The sequence below is a fragment of the Hyla sarda genome, chromosome 5 (assembly GCF_029499605.1).
Source record: "Hyla sarda isolate aHylSar1 chromosome 5, aHylSar1.hap1, whole genome shotgun sequence".
Lineage (NCBI taxonomy): Eukaryota > Metazoa > Chordata > Amphibia > Anura > Hylidae > Hyla > Hyla sarda.
In genome coordinates this window covers 153,043,153-153,062,948 of record NC_079193.1, presented here as the reverse complement: position 1 = coordinate 153,062,948, position 19,796 = coordinate 153,043,153, and the positions used below count along the sequence as shown (strand labels likewise).

Sequence of the window (19,796 nt, the reverse complement as noted above, 5' to 3'; positions counted from 1 at the left end):
CAGGTAGTGGATCCTCTGTGCCAGAGAGGGATTGGCGTGGACCGTGCTAGTGGACCGGTTCTAAGCCACTACTGGTTTTCACCAGAGCCCGCCGCAAAGCGGGATGGTCTTGCTGCGGCGGTAGTGACCAGGTCGTATCCACTAGCAACGGCTCACCTCTCTGGCTGCTGAAGATAGGCGCGGTACAAGGGAGTAGGCAGAAGCAAGGTCAGACGTAGCAGAAGGTCGGGGGCAGGCGGCAAGGTTCGTAGTCAGGATGGGTAGCAGAAGTTCAGGTACACAGGCTTTGGACACACTAAACGCTTTCACTGGCACAAGGCAACAAGATCCGGCAAGGGAGTGCAAGGGAGGAGACTAGATAAAGGCAGGGAGCAGGTGGGAGCCAATTAAGCTAATTGGGCCAGGCACCAATCATTGGTGCACTGGCCCTTTAAGTCTCAGAGAGCTGGCGCGCGCGCGCCCTAGAGAGCGGAGCCGCGCGCGCCAGCACATGACAGCAGGGGACCGGGACGGGTAAGTGACCTGGGATGCGATTCGCGAGCGGGCGCGTCCCGCTGTGCGAATCGCATCCCCAACGGCCAACACAGTGCAGCGCTCCCGGTCAGCAGGACTGACCGGGGCGCTGCAGGGAGAAAGACGCCGTGAGCGCTCCGGGGAGGAGCGGGGACCCGGAGCGCTAGGCGTAACAGTACCCCCCCCCTTAGGTCTCCCCTTCTCTTTGTCCGGTAACTGCCTCCCCTGGGATGAGGACACCTGGAAAGAATGGAAGGTTTCCTCAACGGCAGGCAGTACAGCCGGAGTGGGAATGGGGAGGGAGGGCAGAGGGCGAGGCCTGGTACGGAGCAGTGTGACACCAGGACGGGGACCATGGGGAGGCACAGAGGCTTGCCTGACGGGACTGGGAGGGGGGGAGAGGCACTTCCTGTGGCAGGCAGAGTCCCAGTTCCTGATCTCCCCGGTGGTCCAATCAATGGTGGGGGAATGAAGCCGGAGCCAAGGCAGACCGAGGAGGACCTCAGAGGTACAGTTGGGGAGAATGAAGAATTCAATCCTCTCAAGGTGGGGTCCAATAGACATGAGGAGGGGCTCTGTGCGGTAACGCACGGTGCAGTCCAATCTGGCTCCGTTGACCGCGGATATGTAGAGCGGCTTGACGAGACGGGTCACCGGGATGCTGAATTTATTAACAAATGACTCCAAAATAAAATTTCCAGAGGCACCGGAGTCCAAGCAGGCCACGGCTGAGAGGGAGGAGTTGGCTGAAGAAGAAATCCGCACGGGTACCGAGAGACGTGGATGAGCAGATTTGGAACCAAGAGACGCCACACCCACGTGAGCTGGGTGCGTGCGTGCGTTTCCCAGGCGTGGAGGACGGATAGGGCAATCCACCAAGAAATGCTCAGTACTGGCACAGTACAGACAGAGATTTTCTTCTCTACGGCGATTCCTCTCTTCCTGGGTCAGGCGAGACCGATCCACTTGCATGGCCTCCTCGGCGGGAGGCCCAGGCGAAGACTGCAAAGGATGCTGTGGGAGAGGTGCCCAGAGATCTAAGTCTTTTTCCTGGCGGAGCTCTTGGTGTCGCTCAGAAAAACGCATGTCAATGCGGGTAGCCAAATGGATGAGTTCTTGGAGGTTGGCAGGAATCTCTCGTGCGGCCAGCACATCCTTGATGCGACTGGATAGGCCTTTTTTAAAGGTCGCGCAGAGAGCCTCATTATTCCAGGATAGTTCAGAAGCAAAAGTACGGAATTGTATGGCGTACTCGCCAACGGAAGAATTACCCTGGACCAGGTTCAGCAAGGCAGTCTCAGCAGAAGAGGCTCGGGCAGGTTCCTCAAAGACACTTCGGACTTCAGCAAAGAAGGACTGGACTGTGGCTGTGGCAGGATCATTGCGGTCCCAGAGCGGTGTGGCCCAAGACAAGGCCTTTCCTGAAAGAAGACTTACTACGAACGCCACCTTAGACCGTTCTGTAGGAAACAAGTCTGACAACATCTCCATATGCAGGGAACACTGAGACAAAAATCCACGGCAGAGTCTGGAGTCCCCATCAAATTTGTCCGGCAGGGACAAGCGGAGGTTAGGAGCGGCCACTCGCTGCGGAGGAGGTGCAGGAGCTGGCGGAGGAGATGGTTGTTGCTGTAGCAGAGGCAGAATCTGCTGTAACATGGCGGTCAACTGCGACAGCTGCTGTCCTTGTTGGGCAATCTGCTGCGATTGCTGAGCGACCACCGTGGGAAGATCAGCGAGACTTGGCAGCGGCACCTCAGCGGGATCCATGGCCGGATCTACTGTCACGATTCGGCTTCCAGGTAGTGGATCCTCTGTGCCAGAGAGGGATTGGCGTGGACCGTGCTAGTGGACCGGTTCTAAGCCACTACTGGTTTTCACCAGAGCCCGCCGCAAAGCGGGATGGTCTTGCTGCGGCGGTAGTGACCAGGTCGTATCCACTAGCAACGGCTCACCTCTCTGGCTGCTGAAGATAGGCGCGGTACAAGGGAGTAGGCAGAAGCAAGGTCAGACGTAGCAGAAGGTCGGGGGCAGGCGGCAAGGTTCGTAGTCAGGATGGGTAGCAGAAGTTCAGGTACACAGGCTTTGGACACACTAAACGCTTTCACTGGCACAAGGCAACAAGATCCGGCAAGGGAGTGCAAGGGAGGAGACTAGATAAAGGCAGGGAGCAGGTGGGAGCCAATTAAGCTAATTGGGCCAGGCACCAATCATTGGTGCACTGGCCCTTTAAGTCTCAGAGAGCTGGCGCGCGCGCGCCCTAGAGAGCGGAGCCGCGCGCGCCAGCACATGACAGCAGGGGACCGGGACGGGTAAGTGACCTGGGATGCGATTCGCGAGCGGGCGCGTCCCGCTGTGCGAATCGCATCCCCAACGGCCAACACAGTGCAGCGCTCCCGGTCAGCAGGACTGACCGGGGCGCTGCAGGGAGAAAGACGCCGTGAGCGCTCCGGGGAGGAGCGGGGACCCGGAGCGCTAGGCGTAACAACACCTGTGAAGTGAAAACCATTTCAGGTGACTACCTCTTGAAGCTCAACAAGAGAGTGCCAAGAGTGTGCAAAGCAGTAATCAAAGCAAAAGGTGGCCACTTTGAAGAACCTAGAATATGACATATTTTCAGTTGTTTCACACTTTTTTGTTATGTATATAATTCCACATGTGTTAATTCATAGTTTTGATGCCTTCAATGTGAATCTACAATTTTCACAGTAATGAAAATAAAGAAAACTCTGAATGAGAAGGTTTGTCCAAACTTTTGGTCTGTACTATATATATATATATATATATATATATATATATATATATATATATATATATATATACATATATATACATACACACACACAGTAGAATCTCCCAATAGTGGACACTCACTGGGAATAAAAAAGTGTCCGCTTTTAAGAGATGTCCCTTATTGGGAAAAAAAGCTAAAAAATCTTTCTAAATGACAGAATACTGTACTGTACGCACTCCATAGTGCAATCTATATATATATATATATAAAACTCAACGTGTGTGTGTATGTATGTATGTTCCACAAAAACTTTCAAACGGCTAAAGATATTAACATGAAACTTGGCACACATGTTACTTATATGTCACCAACAAACATAGGATAGGTGATTTAACCCTTACTCACCCCCATTTGCCAGGGGCGGGGTTTATGTTTAAAGTCCCATACAAGTCAATGGGAAATAAATGTTTCTGCATAACTTCCAAACGGCTGGAGATATTTCGATAATACTTGGTCACATGTTACTTATATGTCCACTTAAAATATAGGATAGCTAATTTAACCCTTAACTACCCCCATTTGTTAGGGTCGGGGTTTTTGTTTAAAGTCCCATGCAAATCAAGGGGAAATGTATGTTCGCATATCATTTCCGTACTGCTGGAGCTATTTCAATATCTGGTACACATATTACGGGTCGGGATAGGAGGTCGAGATATGAGGACGGGATATGAAGACGGGTTAGGAGGTCGGGATAGGAGGTCGGGATAGGAGGTCGACATGAAGACGAGATAGGAGGATGGGATAGGAGGTTGGGATAGGTGGTCGGGATAGTGTTAGGATTCGGCAGGCTGGATGTGGATCCTCTGTGTCAGCGAGGGACTGGCGTGGACCGTGTCGGTGGACCGGTTCTAGGTTGCTACTGGTATTCACCAGAGCCTGCTGCAAAGCGGGATGGTCTTGCTGCGACGGTAGCAACCAGGTCATATCCACCGGCAACGGCTCAACCTCGCTGACTGCTGAGAAGGCGTGGGACAGAAGGACTAGACAGAGGCAAGGTCAGAGGTAGCAGAAGGTCGGGGCAGGCGGCAAGGTTCGTAGTCAATGGAGATAGCAAGAGGTCAGGAACACTGGTAAGGCAAACACTGAAAACGCTTTCACTAGGCATAAGGGCAACAAGATCCGGCAAGGAAGGGAAGGGGAAGTGAGGTTATATAGGGAAGTGCACAGGTGGAAGCTAATTAGACTGATTGGGCCAGGCACCAATCATTGGTGCACTGTCCCTTTAAATCTTAGAGAGCTGGCGCGTGCGCGCCCTAAGGAGCGGAGCCGTGCGCGCCAGGACGTGACAGCCGGGGACCGGGACAGGTGAGTGACTTGGGATGCGATTCTTGAGCGGGCGCATCCCGCTATGCGAATCGCATCCCCGCCGGCAGTGTCAGTGCAGCGCTCCCAGTCAGCGGGTCTGACCGGGGCACTGCAGAGAGAGGAACGCCGCGAGCACTCCGGGGAGGAGCAGGGACCCGGAGCGCTCGGCGTAACAGTACCCCCCCCTTAGGTCTCCCCCTCTTTTTGTCCGGTTGTCGCTTCACATGGGACGAGGACATTGGGAGCGATTGTAGAGTTTCCTTCTGGAAGACAGAGAAGTCCTGGGTAAACTCATCAAAGGCAGGCAGTTCAGAAGGAGTGGGAATGGGGAGGGGGGGCAGAGGGTGAAGCTTGGCATGGGGCAGAGTGTTACCAGGACGGGGGCTATGAGGAGGCAAAATCTCTGCTCGTTTATTGCAAAAAAAACTCGGCATAGTCCTGATAGGCCTTGGGGAGACCAGGTATAGGAGGAGACACTGAGGTTTGACTAACGGGACTGGGAGCAGACGTGAGGCATTTTTTGTGGCAAGAGGCACCCCAGCTCTTGATCTTCCCGGTGGTCCAGTCAAGGGTAGGAGAGTGGCGTTGGAGCCATGGCAGGCCGAGGAGGACTTCAGAGGTGCAGCCGGGCAAAACAAAAAATAAAATTTTTTCGTGATGCAGGCCAAATCTCATGAGCAGGGGTTCTGTGCAGTAACGCACAGTGCAGTCCAATTTTATTCGTTGACCGAGGAAATGTAGAGCGGCTTGACGAGACGGGTCACAGGGATGTCGAACTTATCAACAAAAGAGGCCAAAATGAAATTTCCCGCAGAACCAGAATCCAAGAAGGCCACAGCTGAGGAGGAGGAGTTGGCAGAAGGAGAAATCCGCACGGGCACAGTGAGACGTGGAGAAGCAGACTTCATACCAAGAGACGCCACTCCCACGTGAGTTGGGTGCGTGCGTTTCCCAGACGTGGAGGACGAATAGGGCAATCCACCAATAAATGTTCGGTACTAGCGCAGTACAGACATACATTTTTATCTCTGCGGCGAGTCCTCTCTTCATGGGTCAAGCGAGACCGATCCACTTGCATAGCCTCCTCGGCGGGAGGCACAGGGGTAGATTGCAAAGGATACTGTGAGAGAGGTGCCCAGAGATCAAGGTCTTTTTCCTGGCGGAGCTCCTGGTGTCTTTCAGAAAAACGCATGTCAGTGCGGGTGGCCAAATGGATAAGTTCATGCAGGTTGGCAGGAATTTCTTGTGCGGTCAGCACATCCTTGATGTTACTGGATAGGCCTTTTTTAAAGGTCGCGGCGGAGGCGAGAGTACGATAATTCAGAGGCAAGGGTACGAAATTGGATGGCGTATTCGCCTACAGAAGAATTTCCCTGGACCAGGTTCAGCAAGGCAGTTTCGGCAGAAGAAGCTCGGGCTGGTTCCTCGAAGACACTACTAACCTCAGTGAAGAAGGACTGTACAGTGGCAGTGACAGGATCATTGCGGTCCCAGAGCGGTGTGGCCCATGACAGGGCCTTCCCAGACAGGAGACTAACCACGAAAGCCACCTTCGACCGTTCTGTAGGAAATTGGTCCGACAACATCTCTAAATGTAGGGAACATTGTAACAGGAAACCACGGCAGAGTCTAGAGTCCCCATCAAATTTGTCTGGCAGGGACAAGCGAAGGCCAGGAGCGGGCACTCGCTGCGGAGGAGGTGCAGGAGCTGGCAGAGGAGATGGTTGCTGCTGTAGCTGTGGCAGAAGTTGCTGTAGCATGGCGGTTAACTGCGACAGCTGCTGTCCTTGTTGGGCGAACTGTTGTCCTAGTTGCTCTATCTGTTGAGACTGCTGGGCGACCACCGTGGTAAGGTCAGCGACAACTGGCAGCGGGACCTCAGCGGGATCCATGGCCGGATCTACTGTTAGGATTCGGCAGGCTGGATGTGGATCCTCTGTGTCAGCGAGGGATTGGCGTGGACCGTGTCGGTGGACCGGTTCTAGGTTGCTACTGGTATTCACCAGAGCCCACCACAAAGCAGGATGGTCTTGCTGCGGCGGTAGCAACCAAGTCGTATCCACCGGCAACGGCTCAACCTCGCTGACTGCTGAGAAGGCCCTTTAAATCTTAGAGAGCTGGCGCGCACGCGCCCTAAGGAGCGGAGACGCGCGCGACAGGACGTGACAGCCGGGGACCGGGACAGGTGAGTGACTTGGGATGCGATTCGCGAGCGGGCGCGTCCTGCTATGCGAATCGCATCCCCGCCGGCAGTGTCAGTGCAGCGCTCCCAGTTAGCGGGTCTGACCGGGGCGCTGCAGAGAGAGGAACGCCGCGAGCGCTCCGGGGAGGAGCAGGGACCCGGAGCGCTCGACGTAACAGATAGGAGGTCGGGATAGGAGGTCGGGATAGGAGGACGGGATAGGAGAACGGGATCGGAGGACGGGATCGGAGGATGGGATAGGAGGTCTGGATAGGAGGTGGGGATAGGAGGTCGAGATAGGAGGGCGGGATAGAAGGTCAAGATAGGAGATCGAGATATGAGGACGGGAAAGGAGGACGGGATAGGAGGACGGGATATGAGGTCTGGATAGGAGGTCGGGATAGTAGGATGGGATAGGAGGTCGAGATAGGAGGTTGAGATAAGAGGAATGGGAAAGGAGGCCGGGATAGGAGGCCGGGATAGGAGGCCGGGATAGGAGGTCGGGATAGGAGGACGGGATTGTAGGTCGGGATAGGAGGTAGGGATAGGAGGTCAGGGTAGGAAGACAGGATAGGAGGATGGGATAGAAGGACGGGATAGGAGGACGGGACAGGAGGTCGAGATAGGAGGATGGGATAGGAGGTCGGGATGTGGGGTTGGGATATGACAAAAATATGTGCTGAGGCTTCTGCAAGGGGGTGCAGTGGGGGCCTGGGCCCCTTACTGGGGTATTGGCTGTACCCCTGATAGCAGCTTTGTATACAAGGTAGGGCTGGCACATAAGCCTGGTTGTCCCCTATTGGGAGTTTTTTTTGTCCCCTATTGGGATTTTTTGGTCCCCTATTGGGAGTGTTTTGTCCCCTATTGGGAGTGTTTTGGGACCTATTGTCCCCTATTTGATGTGTCCGCGTCCGCTATTGGGAATGTCCCCTATTCGGAGGGTGCAAATACATTAAGTCTTATGGGACTCTGCTGGGGATTTCAAAACTGTCTGCTATTGGGAGGTGTCCCCTATTGGGAGGTGTCCCCTATTGGGAGGTGTCCAGAGAGATTCTACTGTATATTATTTTTTTCTCTATTTTTGGGAATTCATGGGTCCCTACTGATCTCCACACAAGTAAATTATCTCAGACTCAGGTGGGTCATTGATGTGTTCAATTATTAGCTAAATTTCCTGTGGGCATTTTTTTTGTTAGGCCAGCCTGGGCACTTCTAAGAGACATGTTTTTCAACCAACAAACCCCTTACAGTTAAATTAAAATGCAGCAAAGCCTCATCTTTAATTAAGGAGACAGTCTTGATTGAAGAACTCTGCAGCAGGAAACTTTGTAAAATGTCTTATAATAGAAAAGTGCTTCTTTCTCCTCCTATTAAGCTTCTTTCCTCTGCCCTCTACTGCCATTGCTAAACTTTCATTCACTTGATCAGCTCAAATACACCCAGTGTTTAAAAGATGGATAAGTAGTTCACCAAAAGATTGGAGAGATTTAGGGCCAATGAATTCAGAGAGCAGAGGCAGAGAGAGAGGGACTGTAAAGATACTAGGTGTTATATGTTAGAAGTTATATGGTCAGAAATAGTGCAACTCCTCATGTATTCACACAGGACAGCTTATTCTGAAAAGATACCTTGAGAAGTATATGCTCATTGAGTATGTATTAATTATTCCTCAATATATAAACAAATAAATAAATGTAGCAGCCATCATAGTCTTATAAGGAATAAGTATGTGCATCCATTGACGTTAACAGCACTGTGTACTAATACTTAGACAATTTCTGTCATTTTACTTACATTTGGCTTTAGGGACTTGTTGTAGTTGTGTTCCATCTTTGTAGTCTTTACTCACTCAGTAATTATAACGGAGAAGAAGATGAATGAGGTTCTTACTAAACAAATCTTCCTCTGTGAGTAGAATTAATGGATATGAACAGTCCTAACTCCTGCTCAAGTACTGTGCTCATCTAATGATGTTTGCTCTAGTCTAGCCATTACTGGGCTGCGATAGGAGAGTACTTTTACCTGAAGGAAAGAAATGGATCTGTGCCATAGGATTATTAAGTTAAAGTAAAGATATACTAGTAGTTTATTTTAAAGAAGGTATTTTCACTTATGAAATTTATCATAGAAACATGTACTTGCTATATGAGAATTAACAGATGATATGTTGATAAATAATAGAAAAATCTAAAAAGGCTAGCAATATATTTCAGGTAGCTGTGGTCAAACACTTGTTCAACAGACAGCTATCTCTCCACATCCACACATAGACATGAACATTTGGATGAACAGGCATATCATTTTCATGATAGCAGATCAGAGCAGAGAAAACCACTGCCAGACACCTCTGGCAGTGACTTATCTCCTTGAGATAAATCCAACTGCCCAGTTCTTATCTCCACTGACATCAGCCCTTGGGGGAGAGTTAGAAGACCACCATACACATTAGATGGCAAGCCAATCTCACCAAAATCAGCAGGTTTGGACAACATGATTGTAATCTGTATGACCAGTTTGAAGGGGTTGTCCAGGATTAGAAAAACTATGTTTCTTTTTTGCAAAAACAGCACCACTTCTGTCCACAGGTTGTGTGTACTACTGCAGCTAAGTCACATTACTTTCAATGAAGCCGAACTGCAATATCAAACACAACCTGTGAACAGGAGAGGTGTTGTTTATGCTAGAAAGAAGCAGCATTGTTCTAATCCCAGACAACCCCTTTAAGGGCCGAGACTGATGTAAACAAATCCAAACTCTGTTCAGTTAGCTGATGTGGCCAGAAAAAGATACAAGTAGCAATATATTTCCCTGCAGTGGCAGAGCAAGTGTAGTATTGTTGAATATATAGTTGACCCTGTCAAAGGTGGCCGGGCCATATCTGCAGGGTGACAGCCACTCATTGATAGACATTTAATTAGATGATAATTAGTTAATACCAGCTATAAACTATGAAAAAGATCAGAACTGTACACTAGCAGTAATACAGGTAACACAGAAATTGTTATATATTTTGCAACAAAAAGCTCAGATTGTGAACAGAATTTAAAGTATGTAGTATCATTTTGGTGCAGAAATTTCCAAGTCCAAGATTAAGCATTGGGAAGAATTGCAATTTCTCATTTGTTTTCCATTGTTAAATTCTCCCTTCTTTATGTGTCTTTGCTCTTACAGCTGCTTTTAGTCTAACAAGCACGTCTTAAGACTTCATCAGAAATGATTAGATTAAACTAAAATCTCATAACATAAAATATGCTCCATATTAACTGAATGACAACTCATTTGCTTGTGAATATGCAGGGAAATCACAAATTAACCTGCCTTTGTTTTGCAGCCGTAGTAGTTGAATAGTCAGATAATTTCAAGTCTACAGATGATAATAAGAACTAATCCATACATATATAGAATATGACATAAACACAAAAGGTAAAAGTTATTATTTTAGTAGCGTGGTTTGCTTTAGAAAGCCTCTTACAGAGACTGCTCATATTTCCAAACATCTTGATAGATTTATTACTTGGAAGGTTTATCCTGTGATAAATCACCTTATTATGTTTTATCATTGCACATGCTATGCACTGCTCATATTAGCAGCTACCTGATGCTTGGTGAGTATGGTGCTGAAATGCTTAGCTTGAGTTCTTCCAATAGTGATTGTTTGCTTTGGATGATGACTTTTTGTTAGAAGGCTTTACCTTTGACAAACTAATGACAGCGTATTCCGCTGTTGGGACCCCCATAAAACATTTGTAAGCATTGGGAGAAAACATCAGCTGGTGTGCAATTCCCTTACAGCACCACAACAGGATAAATTAAGCATAAGACACTTAGTGAGCTGCAGTATGGCTGTATGGATCTGCCCAGTCATCCAGAGATGCTATTTACCTAGTTGATAAAATAGGATTCTAGAATAGGGCCCTACTCTAAAAACTTAGAACTCCCCAATGAAGTATTCAAACATATTGGTTTTCTAAATAAGACAACCCCAAGAAATATCAGCTTGTACACTACTGAATGTAAGAATTCCAGAAATCAGAGGCAGAAGATTATCCAGTTTTAAAGTCTACTGAATTATTGAATCTGATAAAACCCATACCATAATGTATATTGTAAAGAAGATAACTTGTATGTGAAAAACTGCTGAAATTGTTCTAAGATATGTAATGAATCATAAGCAATAAAGAATGCAAACGCTATATAAACTGTACATTGGGGGATTTGCTGCACACGCCTTGGAAAATATGCCTGTGTTCTTTGTGCGGCAGTCATCAGTATTAGAAATGAACTCATGTATTCACAAGCAGTGAACCTGAAGCAGGCCGCTTCTATAGATGGCTGTCAAACCTGTTGCAATGGCCGATGATGCACTGAACTGTAACAAAGTTTTCCCTAACACAAAGACGCCTCTCATGATCAGTACAGCATCAGTGACTGTGTAGTCATACTCTACACTGAGCCAGCCTCCAAATGAAATGCATTTATACGGTGCTGTACTCCATGCTGTTCATACTGTACTCTTTATTATGTTCATTCCATAGTTAACTTTATTTTATAATTTATACATATTTATGCTATATTAGACCAGAAACAATTGGGGCTCAAAGGTCAAGGATAGTGGACACAATAGGTAGGTAAGTATAAAATATTAATAATTTATTGGTGATCTAATAAGATATAGTAAGTAGTGACACCAGTGATTCACAGGGCCCTTGTGATATCACGGTATACACTAAATGTATAAAAACAATTAATAGATGTGACCATTACAGAAAATACCAAATATAAAAATAGGATGCAACAAATTAAAAATAGTAATTAATATTACACTCAGTCCTCCTGGGTAATATTACACTCAGTCCTCCTGAATTAATATTACACTAAGTCCTCCTCCTGAGCTGCCTAAAACTCAGAAATGTTCATATAGTCCGCAGCAATGATCCAAAATCACAATACAGGCAGGAAAAATAGTATTGGAGGCTTTATAACTGATGAAACCCGTGGTAACAGTCTGCTTGTCCTTAATTATGTGATAGCAAATAATGCCTGATGATGGCTACTGTATTCAACAACATAGGGATTAAATAGTATATTGTCTGCATAAATAGAACTGATACAATGATGCAGTCTCTAGAGCAGTAGCACAGAGCTGATATAATGTTGCAGTCTATAAAATAGTAGCAGTCTATAGAATAGTAGCGTACAACCAGCACTTGTGTAATAATATCAACGATACTTTGTATCTCAGCACTCCGGAGCTGCTGCAATGAATACATCGGGGATCGCCTCTAAATGTCAGCGATCTTCCAGGTGACCTCTCGAGCGTGAGATAACACTGCCGGAGACTCGGCCGTCTCCCAGAGTGGCAGTGTTAGAAGGTGATGGGCATCCGGTCACGGTCCTGCAGCATCAGGTAGCGGTGGGTCTTCAATCACGGTCCTGCAGCAGCGCTTCAATGGCTGGGTAAGTGTAGTTTTTCTTCAGCAGCAATAATGTATATAGTGCATTATTGCTGCTGAAGAAAAAACTGCGATAGTTTTGAAATGCGTCCAGCACCCCTGTAAAGGACATTGTGACCACCATAATACCATCTACTGCCCTGTCACCACGCTGACCTAAACAGCGGCATATACCCGCTACCTAGCCTGTCATACGCGCGCCTCGCTGCCACGAGGACGCCGCCGGCATCTACACTTACCCAGCCATTGAAGCGCTGCAGGACCGTGATTGAAGACCCACCGCTACCTGATGCTGCAGGACCGTGACCGGAGGCCCATCGCCACCTAACACTGCCACTCTGGGAGACGGCAGAGTCTCCGGCAGTGTTATCTCACGCTCGAGAGGTCACCTGGAAGATCGCTGACATTTAGAGGCGATCCCTGCTGTATTCATCGCAGCAGCTCCGGAGTGGTGAGATACAAAGTATCGTTGATATTATTACACAAGTGCTGGTTGTACGCTACTATTCTATAGACTGCTACTATTTTATAGACTGCAACATTATATCAGCTCTGTGTTACTGCTCTAGAGACTGCATCATTGTATCAGTTCTATTTATGCCGACAATTTACTATTTAATCCCTACCGAATGATGTTGAATACAGTAGCCATCATCAGGCATTATGTGCTATCACATAATTAAGGACAAGCAGACTGTTACCACGGGTTTCATCAGTTATAAAGCCTCCAATACTATTTTTCCTGCTTGTATTGTGATTTTGGATCATTGCTGCGGACTATATGAACATTTCTGAGTTTTAGGCAGCTCTACACTACCCAGGAGGACTGAGTGTAATATGAATTACTATTTTTAATTTGTTGCATCCTATTTTTATATTTGATATTTTCTGTGATGGTCACATCTATTAATTATTGTTTTTATACATTTAGTGTATACCGTGATATCACAAGGGCCCTGTGAATCACTGGTGTCACTACTTACTATATCTCATTAGATCACCAATAAATTACTAATATTTTATACTTACCTACCTATTGTGTCCACTATCCTTGACCTTTGAGCCCCAATTGTTTCTGGTCTAATTTCTATTTTCTTTTTGCACCTTGGGTATAGGTGCCAATATTGGGTTGCCCAGGTCTATACTGATATAAGCATAACAGGAGCCACTCCACCCCCATTTTCATTCTATATTTATGCTATATGTTATAGTATATTCATATTACACCCTATCGTATGCCCCTCACATATAATGCCCCCCATCATGCGCCCCTCAAATATAATATCCCATCATACGCCCCTCACATATAATGCGCCCATCATGCGCCCCTCACATATAATGCCCCCATCATGCGCCCCTCACATATAATGCCCCCATCATGCGCCCCTCACATATAATGCCCCCATCATGCGCTTCTCACATATAATGCCCCCATCATGCGCTTCTCACATATAATGCCCCCATCATGCGCCCCTCATCATCCACCAGCAACACCCCCCACCAGCAGTAGCACTCCCATCATCCACCTCCAACAACCTCATTCCCCCTACCCCCCTGTGGTAATAGCATGAGCTGACGGATGATGGGGGTGCTTCTTTTGGGGGGGGGGGGGTGGTAACATTAGGTAGACAGCAGTTTCCCCACATTAGGAAGGTAACAGTTTCACCACATTAGGAAGGTTGCATGTTCCCCACATTAAGAAGGTAGTGGTTTCCCCACATTAGTAAGGTAGTGGTTTCCCCACATTAGGAAGGTAGCATGTTCCCCACATTAGGAAGGTAGCAGTTTCCCCCCATTAGGAAGGTAGCAGTTTCCCCACATTAGGAAGGTAGCAGTTTCCCCAAATTAGGAAAGTTGCATATTCCCCACATTAGGAAGGTATCATGTTCCCCACATTAGGAAGGTAGCGGTTTCCCGACATTAGGAAGGTAGCATGTTTCCCACATTAGGAAGGTAGCAGTTTCCCCACATTAGGAAGGTTGCATGTTCCCCACATTAGGAAGGTAGGGGTTTCCCAACATTAGGAAGGTAGCGGTTTCCCCACATTAGGAAGGTAGCATGTTCCCCACATTAGAAAGGTAGCAGTAGGAAATTAGCAGTTCCCCCACATTAGGAAGGTAGCAGTTCCCCCACATTAGGAAGGTTGCATATTACCCACATTAGGAAGGTAGCATATTCCCCACATTAGGTAGCATTGTGTGTCCCCCGACACACACAGAGGCACACACATGCACACACACACAGACACACTTACCTGTCCTGCGCTGCGCTTCTCACCAGCGGCGGCCTGACGAGTGACGTGACTGACGTCCTCCTGCACGGGTCTGTGGAGGGATGTCCCATGCGCGATGTCCCTCATCAGAGTCTGGCCGACTGGAGAAGGGGTGGGAGGAGGGAAGGGTAAGTGAAGGAAAAGGACTCTATTGGACGGGGTGGGGGGTTTTGATTGCGAACGCAGATGATGTGCCCCCATCAATTCTTGTGTGAAGTCTTCCGGCATTTAACTTGCTACTTACCCAAAGCAGGGCTAAATGCCTGAATAAGTCACCTGCCCGGCGCCCGGAACTGCATGTCCCGGGCATCGGGCAATACAAATTGCACATCCCTGGTGCGTGCCGCAAAATTTGTTCCGCGGGCTGGGAGTTTGAGACCCCTGTTTTACATTATGTCATCCTGCTGTTTAACTATAGTTTTTTTTCATACCTTACTTAATACTGTGTTTATGCTTTATTTTGTAATGCTGTATGCTTACAATATTTTACTTCATATTGTCTTCATACCGTACTTCATGCTGTATTCATATTCTTCTTTATTTCTTCCTATACTATTAATATATTTTAAGTCATATTATCATCATTCATGCTGCATTGTCATTCTACATTCTTACTATATTTTACTTCATACTTTTTTCATACTGCACTTTCATTTTGGCTTATAAGTAGATGCACGCAACCACTGAACTTTATATTTTTAACTGTTGTTTCATGATAGAAGTACTGGCCAGGTCTTGCCTTTATTATTTAATGTAAGGGAAATTTTAAGTTTCTTAAAAACTATGGTTATAACTTGAGCTTGGTGAAGACTTCATGTTGATCCTGTTATATACATATACCTTAACAGGGTTTTCCATCTGGGACATTTATGGCATATCTTCAGGTTATGCCATAAATATCTGATAAATGTGGATCCTATCTTGAAATCGAGGACCCCATGGCTCCATCCAGCCTGTTGGTGGCATCCAGAAGTGGTCGGGAAGACGTCATTTATGTTACTCTCAGGGGGTTGTGTGAAGAATGTAGAACCCCAAACTACAATACAAACAGTCCACTCAGCTGTTTTTGGCTTTCTAACAATTACTGGCTGCCACGACCAAGTTTAGCAATAATTTTTTTCATATGGGAATACCCATTTAAGTTCAGCCCCAGATATACTCCTTGTCATACATGCAATTAAAATAGTCTCATATATCAGGGCTGGATGTATTCCAGCAGCCATGTTGGCACCTAGACTGGTATAAGTGGCTCCTAAAGTCTACAGTATTTTTTTCATCCCTTCTATACAGAGTTTTATTCCTGTTTGGCAGAGGTCTGTATTTTTTAAGGGATTCATACATGGAAAAAAAGTGTTAAAAGCATCAGGTCAGCGCAGAAGTGACCTGTTTGTGGAGGTTGTAGCCTCAGACATAATTTTTTTTAAACGATTTTACTTTCTTTTTAAAGAGATCGTTTTAGTCATAGTTTCATGCATTTGATGTGAATAATAAGACATCCAGTACCGAGTAGTAAGTCACATTAGCCCTGAATGCTACACATTATAAGTTAGTTACAAGAATTGCAATAATTGCATATATGTATTGTATTAGTATTTGTTTTTAGTATGCGTCATAATCTATCATGAATCTGTCTAGAAATGTTTATGTAGCAGGGCCAACACTTATACTAATAATACCCATAAGGCTTACTAGAAGTAGTCAAAATACTGGGTAAAGTAGGAGCCAGTTAGACAGACAGGGAATAGGGTTGGTCATTGCTGTCGTTCACAAAATGTACTTCCATGAAGAGTGTCCTTTGTGTAAGCTTTTGTGATCTGCGCTTGCAGTAAAGTTCCAGTGCACTCAAGTGTTTGGAGGGCTATTGTTAGCTGGGTCTTTGTTTCCTTTGTAGAAATGTTTATTTATTCTTTCTTCCCATAGAGATCCCTGGTCTCTTTTTTTCCAGCATACCCCCTTCATGCCAACTCATTTTCTGCTTGAATAACATTCCTTTGGGCGCCAACCTCTTAGTTCTTGCAGAAGTATTGGTTTCTGAATCTTTTTATTAGACCCCACTTATGGCTGCCCCTGACCAGTAAACCCTTTTTTTAATTACTACCAGTTTATAGTTTATACTGTGTTCCTTGCTTTTGTAGACCACTGTAGTGATTTCCTCATGGATGTAAATTACACATCACTCACTCAGATTACTATCAGCCTTCTTGTTGGATGCAAATAAATGAAGTTTTGTATATGAAAACGTTCATAGAACATGTGCAAAAAAGTTAACGCATTTATGTAAATTAGAGTGGGAAAAATGTTTGCCACATTAGTTTGGCTACTTACTATATAAGCCTCAACTCGGCCTCAAATTAGTTTTAGTTTGCTGAGAGATTGTATAATTCTTTACGTAATTATATTAAAGATGGAGTCTATGAAGTGAACAAAATGTACACTTGCCTTAATAATTTCTTGTAAAATTAAATTTACATTAGTGTACTCTCAAAGAGTTAAGGGCCTCATAGACATTAGTAAAAAGTTATCTGAATCTGCTGATTTTGTTGGGACCGGCTGACCGGCACTTTATCCCCTCAGTTAGATAGCACAATGGGTTTGCTTAATTTCGAAAATCTCCAAAAATTAAGCGAAACTATTACACCACTAAAGATGAGCAATACCAATGGAAACCATCATTTTATAGGCTTAATGAATTTAGAATCGATTAATTAATAAAAAACAAAATAAACAACAAAAAAAAAACAAAGGAGCGAATAGAGTCATTATTCTTGACCACTTTCTTTATTTTGTACTTTTCTTGTACTATGCACAGCTTCTAGATGTTTGGGCTACTCACAGGCTTGTCTAGATAAGCCATTAGGAGCTTATCGGACCGTGGTGCAACTGTCCAATTCTTTTTTAATGGAAAAAAATAATAATCAGAGGTTATGAGGTTAAGCAAAGAGAGGAAAAAGTGCAGGTTACATGCAATGTTTGCCTGGCATTGTACAGCGGTACTAAGCACATCCACTCTGTGGCTGAGACTTCATGATTAATGGTGTTTATTCTTGACAGAAGCCTCCTCTATTTATCTGCAATACAATTTAGTGATTTTATCAGTCACCTGAATGAGAAATATTCAGTCATACCAATATTGCAGTGTAAATTGAGTAGAGTCACTTTTTATTATATCTCACAGCCTTATCATCCTCACAGTAATTTTCTCGCAGTGGTTTGATACGGAAAGGCTGGATTTAGCTGTACTTGACACAAAGCCTCTTCAATTCCACTGAAAGTTCAGACTGCTCTTAGAAATGCAAAAGAAAAAAATACCTCACTCTTATCCAAGCAATTTCAGGATTTGAAAGAATACAGATAAAGAAGCTGAGACCTGGATGGGGAAAATGATGTAAATGTGAATTCGTCTAATAGCAGTAAAGTGACTTGTGAAAAAGGTCCTTCAGTATTATAACTTTAAGGCTCAGTTTAAAGCGTTTTGCCTTGATATGTAGCTCTGTTTGTTCTAATCAATGACAACCGGGCTTTGGTCTCAGGAAGACCCGATCCTTCATCTAACTGATTTCAGACCCTTAGTGGCTGTTCTGAAATTTCCATGCAGAATTTAGAGCCATATGAAATAAACCTCAAAGGGAAGTGCACATGTTTAATAATACAAGCATTCAGCTAATATCCTGGGGAACTTTTTCAGACAATAACTGCCTAACAAAGGCTATAGTACAAACCTAAAAATTCTGGCTTGACAAAAGTGTTAGTAAAGAAAGTTGCTTTTCAGCTATTTATACTGGTTTATCATTTTTTTTTCTTTTTCCTGTTTCCCATTGGCACAGTTAAAAGGGTTGTCTCTAAGTATATGGGCTTAATAAATAGGATCCCCTGCTTGAGTTTCTCCCTATGAGCCAGTGCAGATAGCGACATACAAAGAACAACTCTTGCTCTAGAGTACACACCCCATCCTTTTATTACATGGCTTAGTATTTATTTGCTTGTAATATTACATTTCTCCTAGTGGAGGTGAAATGTGTGACCATGCTGGACTTCTGGTGTCGATTATAGATGACCATTAGTGGTTAGAAAAGACATACCCACGGCAGTTGGCTGATCTTGAGCTTGCTTTCAGTTTCAAAGAAGGTGTCTATAATTCTCCTTTTAGGTATTTGGAGCTTAGATGATTTTTTTTTATTTTACTTTTTGTTGAAAATGGCATCATACATGTATGAAATGGTAGATAATCCTTACAATTATAGTTAATATTCTGTACTAACAATATTTGATGTTTTTGAGAAAAAAAACTTTGCTAAATAAATGGAATTCCCATCTACAAAAACATGTACCTTCCAAAATCCTTAGAAGCTATTTCAATACGTCCTGTGTGGCAATCTCAGCAGTTTCAGTATGTCATCGAAAATATGTCCGATGTTTATTACTAGATGGGAGATGCTAGCTCTGTACTTTATGCTACTTCTGAATTTTTGTTTTATATATATATCTGCTTAGTCCCAGAAGTGTATTAGCAGAGATAAAAATCCCTTGTGTTGTACAGTGATACAAAGCTAAGTTGCTCCATTTGGTTATTACGGCGCAGGAAGCCCTGTTAGGTTAGCAGTAGTATGGATTTTTAAGAGGACTGCAGGTGTGAGATTCCCAGAGGCGGTTTGACAAATTAATTGCTTCCTGAGCCGTGTTCTCACACGACATGCCCTCTTTTTGAATAGCCCAGATTCTTCAGACCATTGCAGTATCTGTTACTAATGGAGCTGAGGACACTGAAGTGCATGCTCCTAATAGCTGGATTTCTTTGTCGCCTGATTAGTTAATTGAAAACAGACAATTAATTCCCCTGTTCCTGTAATGTCGCCTAAGGTATGGAGTAGCCATGTTTATGAGTTATATATAATGTGTAATTCCCTTGTAATTCAGTGTTTAAAATGTTTAAGTTTTATTTCATAATACTAAAAGATGAATGACTGACCGCTACCTTGGTTATAGTAATAAAAGAGATACATAGTGCTCTTCTACCATGAAGAAGGGATTGGTTCAGTCCCGAAACTGGTTGGTTCCATTAGAAACCATGTACCTCTGAAGCAAAAATAAACAAAAAAGGATTTGATATGTACCTCCTGCCTGGAAAGAACTTTGTTGAAGCAGTGCCACCGAAAAGCCCCCTTTATCTTTTACAATCCTTATAGTGATGGAAGGCTAGGCATCATTTTAAAAGCTAAGCATATGTCAGGGGCCACTGAGACAGAGGGATGCCACACCCTGCCAACGTACAGATGTTCT

General features: G+C 45.1%; 1 protein-coding gene across 7 annotated transcripts in view; it reads left to right on the top strand.

Annotated features, from left to right (window-relative positions):
• The window catches only part of GLI3 (GLI family zinc finger 3), a 223,574-nt gene that overhangs the window by 128,582 nt on the left and 75,196 nt on the right, over positions 1-19,796 (top strand). The gene's annotated exons all lie outside the window — the stretch shown is intronic.